Here is a 20376-nt window from a genome sequence, read left to right as displayed (position 1 = left end):
GCATGGTGGTGGTAGCATCATGCTGTGGGAATGTTTTTCAGCAGCTGGTCAGGATTCGACCTGATGGAGCTTGAGAGGTTCTGCAGATAAGTTATGAAACCTGGGAAATAAAAAAAAATTGAAGGCAATGAGAGACTTCCTCTTTTGGTGCAGTGACGCCAGACTTTCTTTGTTTCATTTTTTTGTACATTCTAGTTTGCTACACGTGACACTGCTCCCTAGTGCACCCGTCCACATTATGTGCAAATATATTTGTGAACATCTGTGCACGACACAGTATTAATAAGTCCTTAGTTACATTCACACACTGTGCTCTTTCATCCTGAAACACAAACTGACTGAGGATGTTAGGACTAGATGTCTTTTTTGTTGTGTCTTAGTCTCTATTGATAAATTATTTGAGTTATTTTTAGTTTTTTAGTTATTATAAATGTAAAAGTTTTTCCTCTTATACTTCCTCCAATAACAGTGTTGATCTCTATTTGAATGAAGTCTTTCAACATGACTTAAGTGGTTTAACTCTTTTCAGGATATCAGGTGTTGACACACAACCTGGGACCTTGTTTACATATGCACAGGCCTGGTAACTCTAGGTGAGCATTTAGCTTCCACTCTATAGACTTGATAAATAACTCATGAAGGAAACTTTAATGGCAAGGAGAACAATGGCCTGAGTTACTTTAGAAGGAAAATCAGTTCACCATATCGCTGCCTGAGAAACTAATGAAACAAAGTTGAAATCAAGGTTTTTATTAGTGTCTGTAGGTACTTAGTCTGGGGCAGACAGCCTTGTTCCCTAATGAGGGACTCATTTGCTTCAATTATGTGGTGAAGTTGTACGTGGTGTAGATGTTAACGCAAAAGTCAAGATGGCTGGTTTCACCAAGATTGACATAGTATTATCTCCGACCAATTAGTGTTTAGGAGTAAAGTGTATTGCCTACATGCCAGTGTTGCTTAAGCACATTAGCCAACAGTAGCAACTTGTGACAAGAGCAACAATTAAAGCAACGACTCAACACTGTTCAATGCCTTCAGCAGCAGATGATCGGTTTGCATGTGACAAAGCCAGCCCACCAGGACATGGCTTAGTCACAATTCCAAGCTTGACAAACTCAGTAAAAGTAGTACATTGTTTTATAATACAGATCAATAGGGCTTGGAAAGCTGTTATATGTATATTTATATTCAAATCTAGCCCAGGAGGAGTTGCACGATTCGAGGTATAGTATACATATATGTATTCCGTGAGAGGGTGGCATCGTGATGCAGTTAACAGCGTTACTGCCCCATAGTTCTAGAGTCCCTGGTTCAACCCCGAGCTCGGGTTACTGTCTGTGCGGAGTTTAGCATGTTCACATGCATGTAGTTTGATGTGTTGGGTTTCACGTGCATGTAGGCCAGTTTGCTGGATTGCCCCTGAGTACGTGTGGATGTGTGTTTGCAGCGTGCCCCACGATGGACTGGAGTCCCACCTGAGGTGAATTTTCAAACCATGCACCCAGCGCTCTACCATAGGCTCCATATCTACCACGACTGGGATAAAACAGTTCCTGAAAGTTAGTGTGAGTGAGTAAGTACATCAAGAGGGTCCAGAAACCACGTGCATAAACTCTACTTGGTCTTATACTGTGTTCAGACAGGTTTTATAGATGGGTTCTATAAAGTTTGCAACATTGCAATCTCATCACACGTTCCTCCACTGGTGATTGCCAGAGTAAATTATATCACTGTTAGGACCCCAGTTCACCACTGTGGTAACAGACAAATTTCTCTACTGGAATTAATTTGTTTAAAACTTCCTTGTACATTCCTTTCCAGTGTGTCCCCGTTCTTATGTCCTGACCAACCCATGGTCATCAGTGCTATTTGCATTCCACCATTTTTCTATTATTTTGAAAAGATAATTTTATAATTAAGGCTCTGTGTGTGTGTGCACATATGTTTTGTGGATTGGATATATGGCTGTTTTCACACTGTGGCTGAGTCTTCATTGGCAGCACATGTCTTGCTCCTTTTCCGTTCCCACCATTCTGAGGATACGCAAAGCTGCTCCCAGACAATGGCGGCCATCTGGCTGTGCTTTATTATTTTACACTGAGGTACAGATGCACCATCATTTGATTGATCAATCAGTAGTTCACACATCACACATCATTGTCATCTAGCACTAAATATTCCTGTCATTTGATCCTTTTTGTACATTTTGGTATGTATACCATGTATGTATAAAAACAGATTCTTCCACATGGATAACCAGTGATATTCCATTGAACCTACAGTAGATATGGAGTAATGTGAATAGAGTGAATTCACATATTTGTTTTATTTTTGTGAAAAGCAATTGGTGTCAGTTGATAATGCACTACTAGTCATCACCTGTTTCATTCTCAGGTCAAAATGAACAAAATAACCCTTCATATTTAAGGGGGAAGGTGCCCTTTTTCATGTTCAGTAGAGAAAATGAGCCAAGCACATAATGTTTCACTTTGATTTTTAAAATGTATTTATTTGTTTATTTAAAATAATGGTTCTAGTTTAAGCAAAAATTTAAAACTAGGGAATGTCATAATCCAGCCTCATTCATGATGACAGATATGATATACACAGAGGCACTATACACATAATGCACAGAACACGGTGAAAATACAGGCACAGATGCTTCATTAAAAAAGAGCTGCAAGTCATTGCTCATAAGCACATGCTCTCTCATCAGTGCCATACGCACACGTGTCCATCATGTCTTCCAACCCTGATATTCCTGTTCTGCCATAATATGATATAATATAATATATATGCATGCATTTATAAGTTGTAGTCATTGCTGAGCCTGTGCATGTGCTAACCTGGGCTGTAGCCCATGGCTACGGGTGAAAGGTGGCCCGCAAATTAATCAAAAGCTATGAATAAATGTTTATATTTTCAGTCTGATGACAGAAATATTTTCAGAGAAATATTGCCACTGGCTGATCCAAATTCAGTACTTCACTGAAATAGGTGCTTTGGTTAGTTATATGTCATTCTTATTTACCTTTTATTTGTTGGTTTAAGTCCATGATTCTCGAACAGTGATCCATGAAGCATGGATATGACAATCCACCAAAAAAGTTCAGAGGTGGAAATTAAAAAAACAAAAAGAAAAATGAAATGAAAAACTCTGTTATTTTATGTCTTTTTAAAACTAGTTTGTAAATTTAATCAGAGGGGGTGTTTTTTTATTTATTTATTTTTTTAATATAGTTAAAGTAGTCCCTGACTATAAAAAAAAATTGAGAACCCTTTATGTTTTGCGAGGGTTACGAGCTCACATGCTGCCACGTGGGCTTTTGATATTAGCTACTTAGCTAATGTCAGAAGACGGACATTTGGTAGTGGAGCACAAAAAAAGAAAAAAGAACTTTGGAAGGTAGATTTTCATGATCTGATCAATTATTTTGCTCAAAAAAAAAAAAAAGAAATCATAAAGAAGATAGCCTTTATCTGCTACCAAGACAGTACTTCCTGTTTCAGGATCTGTTTGTTTTCATTTCAACACTTACTGAGAAAACTCCTACAATTTCCTTGATAACGAGATTACATTTCTCAGTAATGCTTTATGTTAAAGTACACTACCTAACATCACTTAACATTAGCAAACTATGAACTTCAGGATTAATGCACAATAGGGAATTCTAACTAAATAAATAATGTATTACTTAGCATTTACACCTACAATATTTCGGTAACATGCAGTAATTTGATTTATGCTACTTTAGGTGAGATATTTTTAGCCCTGCTTTGAATAAACATCAATTAATGTAGGAATATTTAAAAAAAGAAAAACATCAATTACCACAGGTGTTAATTTACAGGTGCATCTCAATAAATTAGAATGTCGTGGAAAAGTTCATTTATTTCAGTAATTCAATTCAAATGGTGAAACTCGTTTATTATATAAATTCAATGCACACAGACTGAAGTAGTTTAAGTCTTTGGTTCTTTTAATTGTGATGATTTTGCTCACATTTAACAAAAACCCACCAATTCACTATCTCAAAAAATTTGAATATGGTGACATGCCAATCAGCTAATCAACTCAAAACACCTACAAAGGTTTCCTGAGCCTTCAAAATGGTCTCTCAGTTTGGTTCACTAGGCTACACAATCATGGAGAAGACTGCTGATCTGACAGTTGTCCAGAAGACAATCATTGACACCCTTTACATGGAGGGTAAGCCACAAACATTCATTGCCAAAGAAGCTGGCTGTTCACAGAGTGCCGTATCCAAGCATGTTAACAGAAAGTTGAGTGGAAGGAAAAAGTGTGGAAGAAAAAGATGCACAACCAACTGAGAGAACTGCAGCCTTGAGAGGCTTGTCAGGCAAAATCGATTCAAGAATTTGGGTGAACTTCACAAGGAATGGACTGAGGCTGGGGTCAAGGCATCAAGAGCCACCACACACAGACGTGTCAAGAAATTTGGCTACAGTTGTCATATTCCTCTTGTTAAGCCACTCCTGAACCACAGACAATGTCAGAGGCGTCTTACCTGAGCTAAGGAGAAGAAGAACTGGACTGTTGCCCAGTGGTCCAAAGTTCTCTTTTCCGATGAGAGCAAGTTTTGTATTTCATTTGGAAACCAAGGTCCTAGAGTCTGGAGGAAGGGTGGAGAAGCTCATAGCCCAAGTTGCTTGAAGTCCAGTGTTACGTTTCCACAGACTGTGATGATTTGGGGTGCAATGTCATCTGCTGGTGTTGGTCCACTGTGTTTTTTGAAAACCAAAGTCACTGCACCCGTTTACCAAGAAATTTTAGAGCACTTCATGCTTCTTTCTGCTGACCAGCTTTTTAAAGATGCTGATTTCATTTTCCAGCAGGATTTGGCACCTGCCCACACTACCAAAAGCATCAAAAGTTGGTTAAATGACCCTGGTGTTGGTGTACTTGACTGGCCAGCAAACTCACCAGACCTGAAGGTGAGTCAAGAGGAAAATGAGAAACAAGAGACCAAAAAATGCAGATGAGCTGAAGGCCACTGTCAAAGAAACCTGGGCTTCCATACCACCTCAGCAGTGCCACAGACTGATCATCTCCATGCCATGCCGAATTGAGGCAGTAATTAAAGCAAAAGGAGCCCCTACCAAGTATTGAGTACATATAAATGAACATACTTTCCAGATGATCTTAACTTTGCGATGCTTTTGGGAAACTCATCCCTAATGCAGTAAATAGTTTAGGTAACCTTGATGTAAAGTGTTATACCCTTAATTCTGATGTATGAAAAGATAAAACATAATGTAGAGGACAACACTAATTGAGTCAGTATCGTGTTTGTCATTAAGACAACAATTAACACTTGGTGTTAAAGTGAAGCCAATGATAATGCTTTACATCAAGGTTCCACCCATCCATCCATTTTCTGTACCGCTTATCCTACACAGGGTCACGGAGAGCCTGGAGCCTATCCCAGGGGACTCGGGGCACAAGGTGTAGGACACCCTGGATGAGATGCCAACCCATCACAGGGCACAATCACACACACACTATGGAGAATTTGGAAATGCCTATCAGCCTAAAACGCATGTCTTTGGACTGTGGGAGGAAATCAGAGTACCCAGAGGAAACCCCCAAACCACAGGGAGAACTTGCAAACTCAGCGCACACACAGGGCAGAGGCGAGATTTGAACCCCCAACCCTGGAGGTGTGAGGCAACACACCAAGATAACATTATCAAACCATGACTAAAGTAAGAAAGTAAGCTAACACATGTATTAATTGAGGTTTGTACTAAATACACTGGCATTCACTAATGTTTTGTGAATTTAGTCATGACTAAAAGTCACACAAATGGGCAAAAATTTAATTACAACATAAATGTTGATTATGGCAAAATGTTAAATGTTACTGATCTCTGGTGTTAGCAACCACACACACGTTTATTAAGGTGTCATATTGGTCACTGTGGGTTTCGTTTCACTTACATTTTACTATTATTTAAAAACACACGCCAAAGTACACTAAAGTATTAAATAATGTCAGTTAAGGGAAACTCAATATATGTACTGTATATTATTTTATATAATGAATATTATTTGACAAAAGAATGTATATTTTGACATAAAAAAACAGTGTTGTTGATACATTCAGGCTTTTGGACACTAGTGAATGTGGGTCATGTGCTCATGTGGTTCTGTTTAGGCTGGATGGGTTGTTATTATTATTATGGTGACAGGTGGGGTGAATACAGTAATATTGGTGTTAACCCCCCTCCCCGGTGCGCTAATCCCAGTGAAGTGATGAATTGTGGCTAGAGGGAGGACACACAGCTGTTGATGATCAGCTCAGTCAATATGAGGGAGAAGATATGTTCTCCAGCTATTTCTCTAATTCTAAGCAAATTTCTGACCCATCAGTTGATGCTAAGCCCCCCTCTTCTTTCTCTTCTTTTGTTTTGACAGCAAATCCAATTGTTGTGGAAACAAGCGCAACAGCCCCATCAATGGACGTATAAAAAATAAACAGTATGGTATGAAGAAGTAAGGCTGGGGCTGATTTCTTTCTAGCCCAGAATGTAGATTCATGCAATCATACAGTCGTGTCAGGTGATTATACAGTCAACTGAACATCCATCCATTTCTAAAAGTACAAATAAAACAAGAGAGACAATAGAATCGTACGTTTATTATTTATTATTGGGGTATTTTTGGTTCAACAAACAACTTTTCTGTTTAGCATATTTTCTTACATGGAATGAACCAAGTAGATCAATACGAACTCAAATCATGAACGCAGCTGCCTATCTGCCTTTAATGTCGTTCTTATTATACCATCGATGAGCCCTCAAGACATAATGTAATTGCTCAACTCAAGCTACAGTTAGATATTAGATTTTAGCCTTCACAACTTACCTTCACAGTTGCAGACAAAACAATTATGAGTGTTGCTGAATAATAAGACAACAGCAGCATTCTTCTCATAATTGTGTTGTCTGTTTGCTCTGAGGCAGTTTGAATCCTACATAGTCCATGTTTACAAGCTCATTCATTTGCATTTTGTCTAGACGTGACATCACATTTTATCCTTTTGTTTTGAGTAAACAATATGTATTGACCCCACTTCAGCGGGGGGAACATCCACAGCTATGGAGAACAACAACATGAAGCGCTCTTTTGTCTTCTGAGGAACAACACGCATGAGAATTCAGCAGAAAAGATTCTGATCTTTTCCATGGCGTCTCTAAAGTAAAAGCTTAAATATAAAATATTCATGAGGAACAAATTGTTCAAAATAGATTTGACGTTTATTGGGATAGAGACGAGGGTGGTATCAATTGAAAGTGGAGTTGAATCATCACTGTAAAAGCAAGCCTGAGAGAAGCTCCAGAGAACAAATGAACCATCTCTTTAACAGATGCAGTGTCCGGAGAAGTCAGCTGAATGATGGCATCATCAAGAGGGCGTGGTCAGACAAAATCAGCGCAATGCATGTCTTCTATAAAAATGCTTCTCAAAGTGGAGTCTGGGAAAGCATAGCCAAGGGGGTCTGGGATTTTTCATTTATTTTGTTGCAGCCGTGGAAATCACAACTCACCACTACCAAAAATTATATTTATTATTTAGGTTTTATAATTCTTAGCTTGTTTGACCTTTATAACTAAAAGAAAAAAAATAGAACATACAGGTTCAGGAATAAAAAAGCTCTTTAGCTCTAATAAAAAAAACTAAAATATTATTTTACACAAAGGTTATTTTACACTTTGTTCATAAACTAAATATTTACCTAGAGGTTTTTTTTGTTATAAAGGGGTCACTGACTGCAAAATTGTAAGACTCACTATTGTAAAAATGTATGTTTTTATAAAATGTATCATATTTTTATCAAAATATAATATTTATATCAAATAACGACTATCAGTCAATAAATTGGTGCAGAATGACAATAACGAAGGGTTTACAATGTCCTGCTTGTTAGCTCAACATTACTTTTGCCAACTGTGCACACTAGTTAGTGCTCTTTAAATGGAAGGCTTTATGAAAATACAGCCCAATTAGGGACTAATGAGCGTGAGCAGCCCTGGCATAGGGAGGTCGAGGGCAAGGGTTTGAGACGGAGAGGGGGGTCATGTGGATACAAAGCTACAGACGGTTTCCTCCCTCTCTACTTATCTCTCTCGCGCTCTCTGTCTCACTTCATTTGTCTGCTGCTTTGTCTCTGTCTATCTTCAACTCATGACAAAGGTGATGTGGTGTCATTGTGAATTGTCAAAAATAACCCTTTTGTTGTGTTTATGTGTGTATTTGCTATAAAATGTGTGACGTTCAGTCATGCACTGCTGTAGAAAGGTAGCATGAGTCAGTTTTTATTATGACAACCCAACGAACCTACAATGAAGCACATGTATTAGACTTTGTTACTTATGGATTAAATTTTTTATCTTATTAACTTCAAGAGAAAGAAAAAGAGATGCTGTTGAGAGAACAACTGTTTATAGCTGTTATAATGTAAGTGATTACAGGAAGTAACTTGTGTTGGGGACGCTACATAAATGTAACTATAAAGGGATAAAAAGTATGTGTTGTTCTTTAATTAATAACAAAACTGTTAGAGTTGCGAAATTGATTGTTTCAAAGATGATCATGTTTTCTTCTTTACATAACAGTGGATACACACAGAGAGGTAAATACACATACACAGACTCCACCCTAACTTCACAATGTCAAATGAAAGTACAACTTTACAATCTAGCATTATGATATGGGTCTGTGATATTGTAGTATAAAGCTGGAGATTTCATATCCCACAAAGCTTAAAGCATATTTGTACAAAAAAAAAAACTTTCTGTGTAAATAACAGCCTACAGTGGTGGAAGGAAATAGCTCTAACTTGACCATGTGAATATACTGTATATTTACGTTATTTGAAAACCAGCCACAGGGTCCGTTGACACTGACTGCATTGTCACTAGGGTCAATTGGCTAATAAAGAATGGCTAAAAGACAGCATCCATATCGTAATATCAAAAGCATGGCAGATTTCATATATACATGTGAGTTTGCCCCTCAATAACCTTTAGAGTGTGTTTCACTAATATGATTTTGAGCCAAATGGCATGAAAAGCTATTTTCTATTTTCTTCGCTAAATTCTATCTGCTGCATCAGTAGCAAATATGTGATTACCACAGACGAGGTTTCCCTGCACTGAAAAAAGAACAGAAAACCTGTTGATTCAGCTACAATGGGCATCTATGGGTAGTTGAATTCTGTGAACAGATGCTTAAAATACACAAGTTTATTGCTAGAGTTTAAAACTAGTCTACGCTACACTCTAATAATAAAGACGTTAGGATGACACTGACATGAAAGGAACTCTTCTAATGTAGTTTTATATATCCAACTTTCCAGTAATATAGAAAAAAGTGACTCAGCCCCTCATATGGATTAAAAACTTCCCAATAAGACTTCCTGTTGCAGTAAATAACTTACCTGGATTCTGTAGAGTCTCACTTCCTCTGAACTGCAGAGGTAATCATAAAACAGTCCCATGCTCATTCCAGGTCTTTTATACAAATTTTATTTGTATAGGGTTTTTACCAATAGACATTGTCATAAAACAGCTTTACAGAAATCCAGATGTAGATTTAGATCCTTAATGAACCAAAAACAGTAGCCTTAGCTTTCTCATCAGGGATCTATATCTACATTCAGATTTCTGCTTTGTAAAGCACAATACAAATAAAATCACATTTAATTGAAAATAAATTCAGATTACGTATTTGCAAATGTTTTATGGTTTCAGTGTGCCTATTGACCCACATGACTATATTTGTAATGCAGAACCACAAACTCCCTTCTTTGAAAAAATAGTGCCATCTGGAATGATACAGATATAGAGCTTAATACTTGGATACATTTGAATGAAGGATTTAAGGATGCATTTAACAAAAAAGGGAAAAGTGTCAAAATTCTCTTCTTGTGTGATCAGTAGAGATTACGTTTAAATCATTGGTTAGACAAAGGGGCGGGGTTAACACCCATACCTTTTCGTCAGCTTATTCATTTCCAATAAAATCACCACCCTCATCAGATTTCCTACATGTCTTGTGTAAGATCAGGTTCATCTGCGAAGTCCAATTTACATATGTATATCTTGAGAGCTTACCTTTCTGTGAGTCTTATTTTGTCTCAAAGGACATCAAGGACATGTCACTTTGGTGACACCTGCTTTATCCTATGCATATTGAGAAATATCAGAATGATTACTAAGCTTTCTTCAAGAAAAACAAAATCCTCAGTATTGTGCAAACCATCTCTGTAAACTTAATCAAGGTTTAAGTAGAGCCCAAAAAAATATCATTTTCCTGAACCCAGCGTAGAGAGGATGAGCAAATGTAATTGAAAAACAAATCATGAAATAAACAAGGAGGCAGGTTGCAGTACTCGGTCCATCTTTCTGACTTTGAGAGGAGTTACACCAAATAAGATCAGTGACATTGGGAGGGTCAATACACAGGTCACGAATGCTCTCTCATCATCCCAACATGTCTCAGGATCAGTATTTAATTATATTACAGGATGTCTGGCCATATCCACCTTCCCAAAGTCAAGCACCGCTCCTCCACCGGTCTATAAGAGATATGTGATATGGAGATCATATTATAGTGGCGTGACAGTTATGAGTCACTCTATACATATATGTATATTGCTTTCAACAACAGACATTGTCACAAAGCAGCTTTACAGAAATCTGGATGTAGATTTCAATTTAGATCTCTAATGAACAAGGCAGAATTGATGAGGGAAAACTTACTGAGAGGACATGAGGAAGAAGACCCAAAATGGATCCCATCGTCTTCTGGGTGACACCTGAGAGTGTGATTATAAATCATTACAGTATACAGGTGTACAAGGATAAGACAGGTGTAGAAGTGTAAAGTGTATGGAAAGGATGTTCAGTATGTGAGTATTGTGCTGAATCATGAACTATGGAATAGGATTTTAATAAGATATTTAATATGACACCATTCATTCATTAATAATATCATTCCTTTAAAGTGGACAAAACGGAAACTTTTTTTTTTTTTTTTGCACAGAGATCAGAGGAGACTGTATCTTAACCTCAGGGGGACAAAAAAACTATTTTCTTCTTCAGTCCACATTTCCTGTCCCTGATTTTTTCCAGCAGGGATCTAGATGCTATTGGAAAACCCCATCTCAGACACTCAGGCAAGTGTTAACAACACCCAGGTAAATTGTGTAATCTGAAGGGGAATCCCAGAAAATTGATTTAAGCAGGTGTATAGACGATGTCTGAATACTTTTGGACTTTGACCATGGCATGATTGTTGGTGCCAAATGGGCTGGTTTGAGTATTTCTGTAACCGCTGATCTCCTGCGATTTTCACATAAAACAGTCTCTAAAGTTTACTCAGATTGGTGCAATGAAGAAAAAACATCCGGTGAGTGGCAGTTCTGCGGACAGAAATGCCTTGTTGATGAGAGAGGTCAACGGAGGTCAACCAGTAACCCAGCCAGATCTTGAGAGGTTCAGTAGAGTAAAGCTGTACATCACAAAATGAGGAAGTGCACAGTATATCTTCTTCTAGAGACACTAAATGAGCAGGCCCTTATCACTTACACACACACTGTTGTAATTTGGGTATAAGTAGCGTATTAGGATGACTAATTAAACTCTATTGTAAAGCAAGTCATTCGTAGCCTTTTCTACAGGTGTTACAGAGAGATTAGGCGAAACACGATCTGCACTGCCCTACAGGCAAAGTCTCAGAGCAGCAAATCACTGCGGCTAAGCCACACAAGTGGCGCTGAATTAATGCCTAGTGTTAAATGTGGCCTTTGTAGACTATCATACCAGTCTACAGTGTACACACACTCACAGTTAATGTGTATAATGAGTAAACAGCTTGTTGAAAATGTTGAAAATATTCTATGTGATCAAATATTGCCTGTTTCTAATGACTAGCAAGGTAGCAACTCTCAAACAATGAGAATACTTCATATGATAAAATCTATCAAGGGTTGATTTCAGGTCATTAACGGATGACTTAAGAACCTGTAGCCATTGAATGTGTGTTTAGCAGCTCCTCGGCTAAGTTTTCTTTCCCAGACATGATGAGACTAGGCAAGACAATAAAGTAGATGGAGCAAACAATGACAGGAGTTTAGCTTTATGCAAATGAGAAGAAAAGCAATGCGGTCATTACCAGTGGAAATAAGGAAGGGGGAAGAGTACATTTCGCCCCACTGTGAAACAGTGTCTGTGGCAGGATGGGAAAACCCTTGACATTTTCTCCTGAACTGAAATGTGTTTCTCTTTTGCTTGTTTCTCAGCCAGAAGTTTTAGCATTTTAAAACCAGGTTACCCAGGTAGAGAATTGCATTTAAAGGAGCACTACAGACATTTTGACAGCTGGTATCTGATTACAAACCGAATGAATTAGGCTCACGTCCTTTTCACTACAGCACAGAGCTATAATCCAATTTGATTAATGCACGACTACTGTGCATCTACCGTATGAGGAAATCGCAATTAGCTAGCAAGGTTTTAGACATCTTGAGGCAGAGTGACAACATGATCTCTGGAGAAAGTCTAGCCAAGAATTAATAGTAAAAAAAAAAACATTTCCACATAGCTTTGGTGAAATATATTGATGGTTTCTTAAAGTTGAGCAAAGTATCTTACAGGCAGAAAAAACTAATTTTTTTAGTTTCTTTTGTCTTTTTTTTTTTTTTTTTTTGGCTGGAATTCAACCACATTGACATCTGAAGGGTTTTCCCAGAGCACCACATATATTAATTCCTAACTTCACCAGCCAGTGAGAGCGTGCCTGAAGTATAGCATTCTGACACTATAGACAGCAATGCACTACATGAATGTAACGTCTGCAGAAGTATTTACTTCCAAAATGTTTTGTTTTAGTGGGACAACAGCCGATCTCTGGTCAGCGAGGTGGTTTTGACTGTTCTGTAGCTAGCTGTGTCTTCACAGGTGCTGCCAGGGAAATGACAGCAAATTAAAGATAGGAATGCCCAGGAGCCACCAGCATACAGCAATTTGAGAGATGTGGGGTGAAAAAACACTGTTGGTGAAGACACCTGGTAAGACGTCAGAGATGGATTCTACCGTCCTCCAGCTTCCTCTGACATTCTTTTCTGTCTCAGGAAGAAAATGTGTACTGTAGGAAAGCTGTAAGGTTTTTTTTTTAGTGTATTGAGTCAGAAAAGAAAATAACTACACCACTATCTTAGGTGAATCACAACCAGAAGTTCTTATATGAGGTTTGTAATTATTCAAATTTGCACTCAGAAAGAAGTGTATAAACATGGTGTCATGAAGAGTGAGGACAGGAAGAATGGAGATAAAGAGAGAACAAACTCATGGGGGAGGAGAGGAATGGAACGATATAAAGAGGAACATGAAGAGGGGGACAGACTGAGCAATTGAGGGATTGAGACTTGGGGGTAGAGAGAGGAAGCTAGAGAAGCAGACAGCAAAATGGGAAGAGAGAGAGAGATCTCCTGCCACTATAATAATGGCGCAAACAAGCAGGAGAGAGAGATGGCATTGACTCAGCCTCACGACATATGAGCTGGCATCATGTCATAACCCAGGTCATCATACAAACACACACATCGGGCGAGACCTGCTTTTCCATCCCTGCCGACCAGTGCAAATGAAGCGAACACATCCGCATTCACCAGCACTTACTGACTGAACCATCATCACCATCATCATCATCATCATCATGTATGCACTTTCAGATGACCTTATGCCATCTCAACTGAAATGCTTGTCATTTAAAATGCAAGCCATTCAAATTTAAGCATGCTATGCTTAATGCAGGTTAATGGAAATGGATAAAAAATAAATGATTATGACTACGAAGGAAGTCTAATATCCTGTGGGATATATGTCATTGAAAAATGTTTACTACTTCATTATATTTGTTTATGAAATTTCGTCTCTGCCATTTGCAGAGAAAAATATATTTTAAAAAAAAGCTAGTTTGCAGATACACCTCATATTTTTAAAGCTATTAAAACAGAAATCCTGGTCTACGTGTGGAACCAAGACAAATACAACCAAAGCTGCTAGATCAATGGCTCTCCCAAACTATGCATGACATTACCTTTAAGGCGTATTGGTTATAGTACATTGCTGCGGAATGCATGAGTCTGACTCGTGAAAATGGTGATTCATTTTCTATAACATCAGCTTGGACAGAAGTGCTGGCTTTAATCCAATCACAGGTTTATATTAATGCACTCATTTTAATACTCGTTTCTACAGTAACAGATCATTCACAGGGACTGGTATAGCAGATGCTCCACATAGAGAGATTTAAAATAATAATAATAATAATAATTTTAAAAAAAACCACATGCTGTGCAGTTTTCTGTGAGCAGATGTTTATAAATATTTTTGGAAGGTGTCTTCAGAGTCAGTGGAGCATTTCATCAGGTCAGAATAACCTCACCGAATACACAGATTACTCTTCAGAAGAAAAATAACAATCCACACAGACAGAATTTTCTTGCTTTGGAAACCTGCACTTGAGAAAAGGGCGAGTCTAGAATAAAGAGCCTGTGCTGGTACAAACAGAAGGATTATTTCAGCTATAATAAAAGAAGGGTGTCATGACCTCTTGGGCTGCCATAAGCTTTCTATATGAAAGTCAAAGCAGCATTGCAGTTTTCTTCACAAGGTGTAATGGATGTTCACGTTCATGTGTCTGGGACAAGCAGGTACAGGGTAGAACATGTCACATTTACACAAACCTTTACATGAACATTTCCCGTATGTTTTACAAACATTGAATTTGAACAATGAACATTAAATAGAGACTACTATAGGTATGATTGAACTATTCAATGAATGAAACATTGAGCTCAAGAATAGTCAAGAGAGATTTTAACTAGCAAATTAGATATCTACATGGAATCATTTTTATAGTTCAATATGCCTGTGTGCATATTTTGGAATGAATAAATATTCACATTTGAACTTGTCAGATCCAACATCCCAGGTGATTTATTTTTTTTTTTCAATTAGAAATAGGATGCAACCTTAACCATGTTCTTATTATCCATATTGTAAATGGAATTCACTTTTTCCTCAAAGCTGCCAAAAACATATTTGGGAGTTTTAGGGTGCTTTCACACCTCTTAATCAATTTGCTAAGTCTGTATCAGAGTAATATTGATACTTTTGTATTCAGTATTTGGGCTGAACCAAATTGAACAGGCTATAAACATACACACCAACATACCATCAAATGTCATTTCCTCATTAGGCAAAAATATAGCAACTGCAAAAGTAAAGTACAGATTCTGCAAGACCACGTAGTATTTACGGAAATTGGCCAAACAAGGTGCCAGGGCTAAATAATTACTTGGGGCCAGTCTGCACCTGGGAGTGAATATGTATGTGCATGGCATCTAACAACAGCAGGAGGGTAAAACACATCAGGGATTTATTTAAATACTAAATGCTTCATTTAAATACTAAATAAATACTGCATATACTCAAGCTGGCCATGTACACAATGCTACCTCAGTGGTCTAGCAGATGCAATCTCCTTCTGATTTCGCTGTGGATTTAATATCGTCTGAGCAGAGACACCTGCTTATGGACATCCAATCTTATCTCTGATCCAGTCAGAGCTATGTATATTTAATACTTCTTCTCTACATAGGGTGGATGTGGAGGAGAAAAGGTGGAGGAAGAATGTTAATATAGAAACAAGACAGTACAATGAGGAAAGAAAAAAAAAAGATAGGGGTTAACATTATGCAGAAAGCAGATCTGATCTCATCAGGTTCGGCAAACAAACAAAAAAGGCAGGTAAAATAGCAGGAGAGGAAACGGAGGGGTCATCCGATGCCGCCACATCTACGCGAGGCTCACACCTCCCGGCTAAGGTTTCCTTCTTCAACAAAGAGCCACCAGCGGGTTCTGCCGGCCCTGGTACAAAAGCTGCAGCCAAATGAGCCAACACCTCTTCCCTTTGGGGCATCTAACAAAACACTTTTGTTCATGTAAGACTGCAAAATCACCCCTGGCTGTGGAAAGGACTCTTTCTCTTTTTTATGGTAGAAGGTTTTTGTCTAAAAATGTCATTATTCTTATCATTAAACACGGAAAAGGGGTAGCTTTTTTACAGTGCTGTGAGATTCCCAAGCTGCCTCTTGTGACTGGGTGGTTTAAAATTGAGAATTTTCCTGGCAGCAGTTCATTAAACAGTGTTTGTTTCCTTTCTGGTAAATGATAGTATCTGTACATGTTGTCAGTACTTCCTTGTGCAATGTCGTTTGGTAATACATCAACAAAAGATCACTGTAATTTAGCACCAGGAGCCACCTCATAACATAAGCAGAAAATTAAAAACATGCATGGGGGGGAAAAAAAAGTACACTTCCTGTCCTGAAAGGCAGTTTCAAGGGAAATGGTTTTGCCTGTACTGAAGTGACTGTTTCTTCATCACAGAAGGAGAATTCCACCACTGGGGTACCATTTGTGTCCTGCTGATATTACATTTATAAATATGTATGTAAAGTAACATATATGTAATCTAAAGTAAAGGGCATTTGAAACACAGGTAAAGTGTCTTTCACAACAACCTATGTGCATGTTTCAGGCAAATAACAAAAACATCTACAGCACTTAGAAAACAGGTTATGAAAAATATACATTTTAGACCCAACAGTCACTCAACCGTGTTGTGGGTACATTCACCCCTACGAAATATGGAGAACAGTCTACAAGTCACATGTTCAACAGGAAGTGGCATCATTGGTATCATGGGAAGAATAAACATTGTTTTTTCTTTATTTTCAAAGACGTTATGATAATGACTAGCAAGGCCACTTTGAAAGTACAACCCTGTTACCCAAATTATACAGAAAGCAAATTAGTAATTTTTTACGTAAATGCCCCAAATGTCCTCATGCAATTAGCATCACATTTGGTGTTTGTACCAATTCTATGCTTAAAAAAGCTCAACACTTACTCATTTAAGAACAAAATGCAGCAAAGAAGAGTAATTTCAAGAGTTACAAGGGCTAATGGCACTCCAATTGTGGAATCACCCAAATAGTGTTAGGTTGACTCAGGTGCAGTAAAGTAGCTATCCAACACTGATAATGATATGGCTCTTCAAGACGATACTGAATATAAGCTGAAAATGCAGAGAGCACGTTGTTCTCCGGACAAGGCTCTGTGGATTCTGTCTCAGCTGGAGAACTTTTCCCAATCTTGGCACCACAGTCAGGCGCCCCTCTCCAATCAACACCACAGGACAGAATGGTCCCGCCTGTTCCTCACAGTCTCCCAGCTCCTCTCCTTCTCCCACACCTTTGATCAAGAGATGAGTTTTCGCTCACAGGATATCAAATCAATATTTAATCTCCAGATTCATACACTAACCTACCTCCAAACTTGCCTTCTACATAATAAAAGACAGACTTATTCAGGAACTCCAGGAATTTGGAAAGCAGTGATACCGACTCTTGGCCAACCACATCAGCAATTCTCCATTTAAACTTAATATAGTGTTGAAAATATATTATTCATTTCATTATCACTGATTATAAACCTCATAATTGTGAGTTCTGGTTTCATGTCACCTATGCTAACATACTGTATTTGTGTGTATGGGGCCCTGTGATGGATTGACGTCCCATCCGAGGTGTATTCCCATCACAAGCCCAATGACCCTGACCAAACCATTATAAAGCATTGTAAAGCATGAATTATTTTGTGTGGAACAATTTCAGCAGGGCAGAAATACAAAATCAAACACATTGACTATAAACCTTTTTTTTATTATTTAAACATTTGATTGACAGTGCTCTAAGTAAGATTTTTGTAAGTGCCATATGTGACACTGTCCTTTTATACGTAAACATATAGAAACTAAACCCAACCAGCAAAGCATTATTTTATAGCCCCAAAATCCCACTGGAGGCCTTTGTGTGATAGGGTGAAGTAAGGACGCCATGTCACAGTTAACAGTTTCTGCCCATCACAGTTACTATACCATTGTTCCCATCATTCAGTAGTTTGCTGACAGGCCCTGGACCACATGGTTTTAATTTTTTACCCTGCTCCAACACATGATTTACTTGCTTCTACAGATTCTCTGTCTCAGCTGGAAAACTTTTCCCAATCTCGGTTCCACAGTTGGGGGTCTCTTTCCAATCGACACCACAGGACAGGCTGTCCCTCCTGTTCTTCACAGTCTACTAGTTGCCCTCCTCCACATTTTCCACTCCTGCATGGCATTTTTCCCCAAGTGTGTGTTTTCAATCCAGCTGCACTAAGGCCAAATTATGCAACTGGAGGAATACTAAGTCTGTTATTTTGTATGCTTCCAGGAGCATATGGTGTATGACAATCCATCCACATAGTGGCTACCAAAATTTGTAAACGAATGGCTTATGTATTTGCAGCACATCAGGTGATAACACAAATTCATGAACAAGCAGTTGTACAGAAGATCAGGGACACATTCTTCACACATTGCTTACCAAATGCAACAGCTCTGGTAATTGTGCTTATATTTTTTTTTAAATTTAAGTTAATTTGGTTCCTCAACAGCACTTGAAAACTTGAATACCTGTACTGAGTAGTTCGAGATAGTTGTGTGCTTTTGTGTTGGTTGGAAGGGGCAGATATTTTAAATTATAAAGCATGATTAGGAAAATCAACGACTGGCTAATGAGAACAACGATAGATAGAGATAGTTTTTTTTTTTTTTTACCTCTTTTCAAAAGCTTCTATTAGATTTTTTTTGAAGAAATCTATCAATCACCAAAGGGTTCACTATGGATGCAAATGATCTCTCTAGTTTAAAGGAAGGAAGGCCCTCAACCAATTTGCATGCTTCAGGGTAGCTAAGGTTCTGGATCTCTTTTTCTTTGATGCAGACAAGGCAGTCTTTTGAGGAGGCACTATATTCACCTGCACAGCTGCAGAACTTTGGTGGTTTTTGGCAGATACGTTCGTGTCCTTCCTCTCCACAATTAGAGGAGATAGCTTTCTTTTTACAGCTTGCTAATCCATGACCAAATTTCTGGCAGGTGAAGCATCTTATTGGGTTTGGTATATAGAAATCAACAGGTACTCTTTGGTAGCCTATTAGAATCTTTTCTGGGGGTTGTGGCCTATCCAAAATCATGACATAAGTGCTGGTTTTTATAATTTTGTCTTGTTTTTTTGATTGTTAGTCATTTGACATCTGTCACACGCTCTTGTGTCAGTTCTGAGGCTATTTCCACCTCATCATTTTCCTCAAGCTCTCTAGTACAAATTACTCCTGTACTGCTGTTCGGAGACAGATGAGAAAAGGCATTTATATATGAGTACTAGCCAATTCAGTGGCAAGTAAAAGATTCTCTGCTTGGGCCTTCTTCGAGCAGTCCACCAGCATCTGACCAGATCTCAACTTTTTTGCATCTTTGACTGTTCCTGCTATCCCTAAGATGCCTTTTTGTGTGGCAAAAGGAGATAGCTTGGTAAGGGGCATGTCTGGCGATAGAGGTTCTAGGATTACGAATCTCTGCCAGTTATCTAGTTACTGAATTAAGAGATAAATCGTCAATTGACCCTTAGCCAAAGCCGTCTGGTAAGAGAAAAGGAATGGCCGATATTAATGCCAACAAGGTACAACCCAGGGCAAGACTTGACCAGCCACTTGATTGGAATGGGGCCCTTCCAACCTCCGGTTTATGTGAAGTAGGAGCCAAAGCACTGTGATGGTAGCTGCAGCAGACCATATTCCTCAAGTGCCAGGACCTCTTCCTCCACAATCACAGGTCACAACTCACAGCAAACAAGTCGTCCCATTTGTCGCATCTTACGATCAGCAAGGGGGTGCTAGGGACCTATTCTATCCTGGGTCCCCACAGGGGAGGTAATGGAAGGATATAAAACAAGAAGTCCATGAGAACTAATGAGAACCAATAGCAGTTTTCTAATAAAGAGAAGGCTAAAATTTCTCCACATTACTGTGAAAGATTCATATTAGTTGAGAATTGGCTAGTGGCAGATATTACTGCTGAAGGTGGTACAACCAGTTATTAAGCTCAAGGGGGTAATTACTTCACACAAATGAAATGGGTGTTGGATAACATTGTTCCATAAACAAATGAAATAATTGTTTTCTCAGGTTCCTTTTGTATAACATTACATTTTGCCTAAAGATCTAAACCATTAGCTGTAACAAATTTGTACTGATGGAGAAAATCACAAAGTGGTAAATAGTGTTTCACAACTATATATATATATATATATGTGAGTGTTTGTGTGTGTGTGGATAGATAGATATATACTTACTGACCACTTTATTAGGAACACCAATACACTTGCTAATTCATG

Source organism: Pangasianodon hypophthalmus, chromosome 24 (assembly GCF_027358585.1).
Source record: "Pangasianodon hypophthalmus isolate fPanHyp1 chromosome 24, fPanHyp1.pri, whole genome shotgun sequence".
Lineage (NCBI taxonomy): Eukaryota > Metazoa > Chordata > Actinopteri > Siluriformes > Pangasiidae > Pangasianodon > Pangasianodon hypophthalmus.
This window is presented reverse-complemented; position numbering follows the sequence as displayed.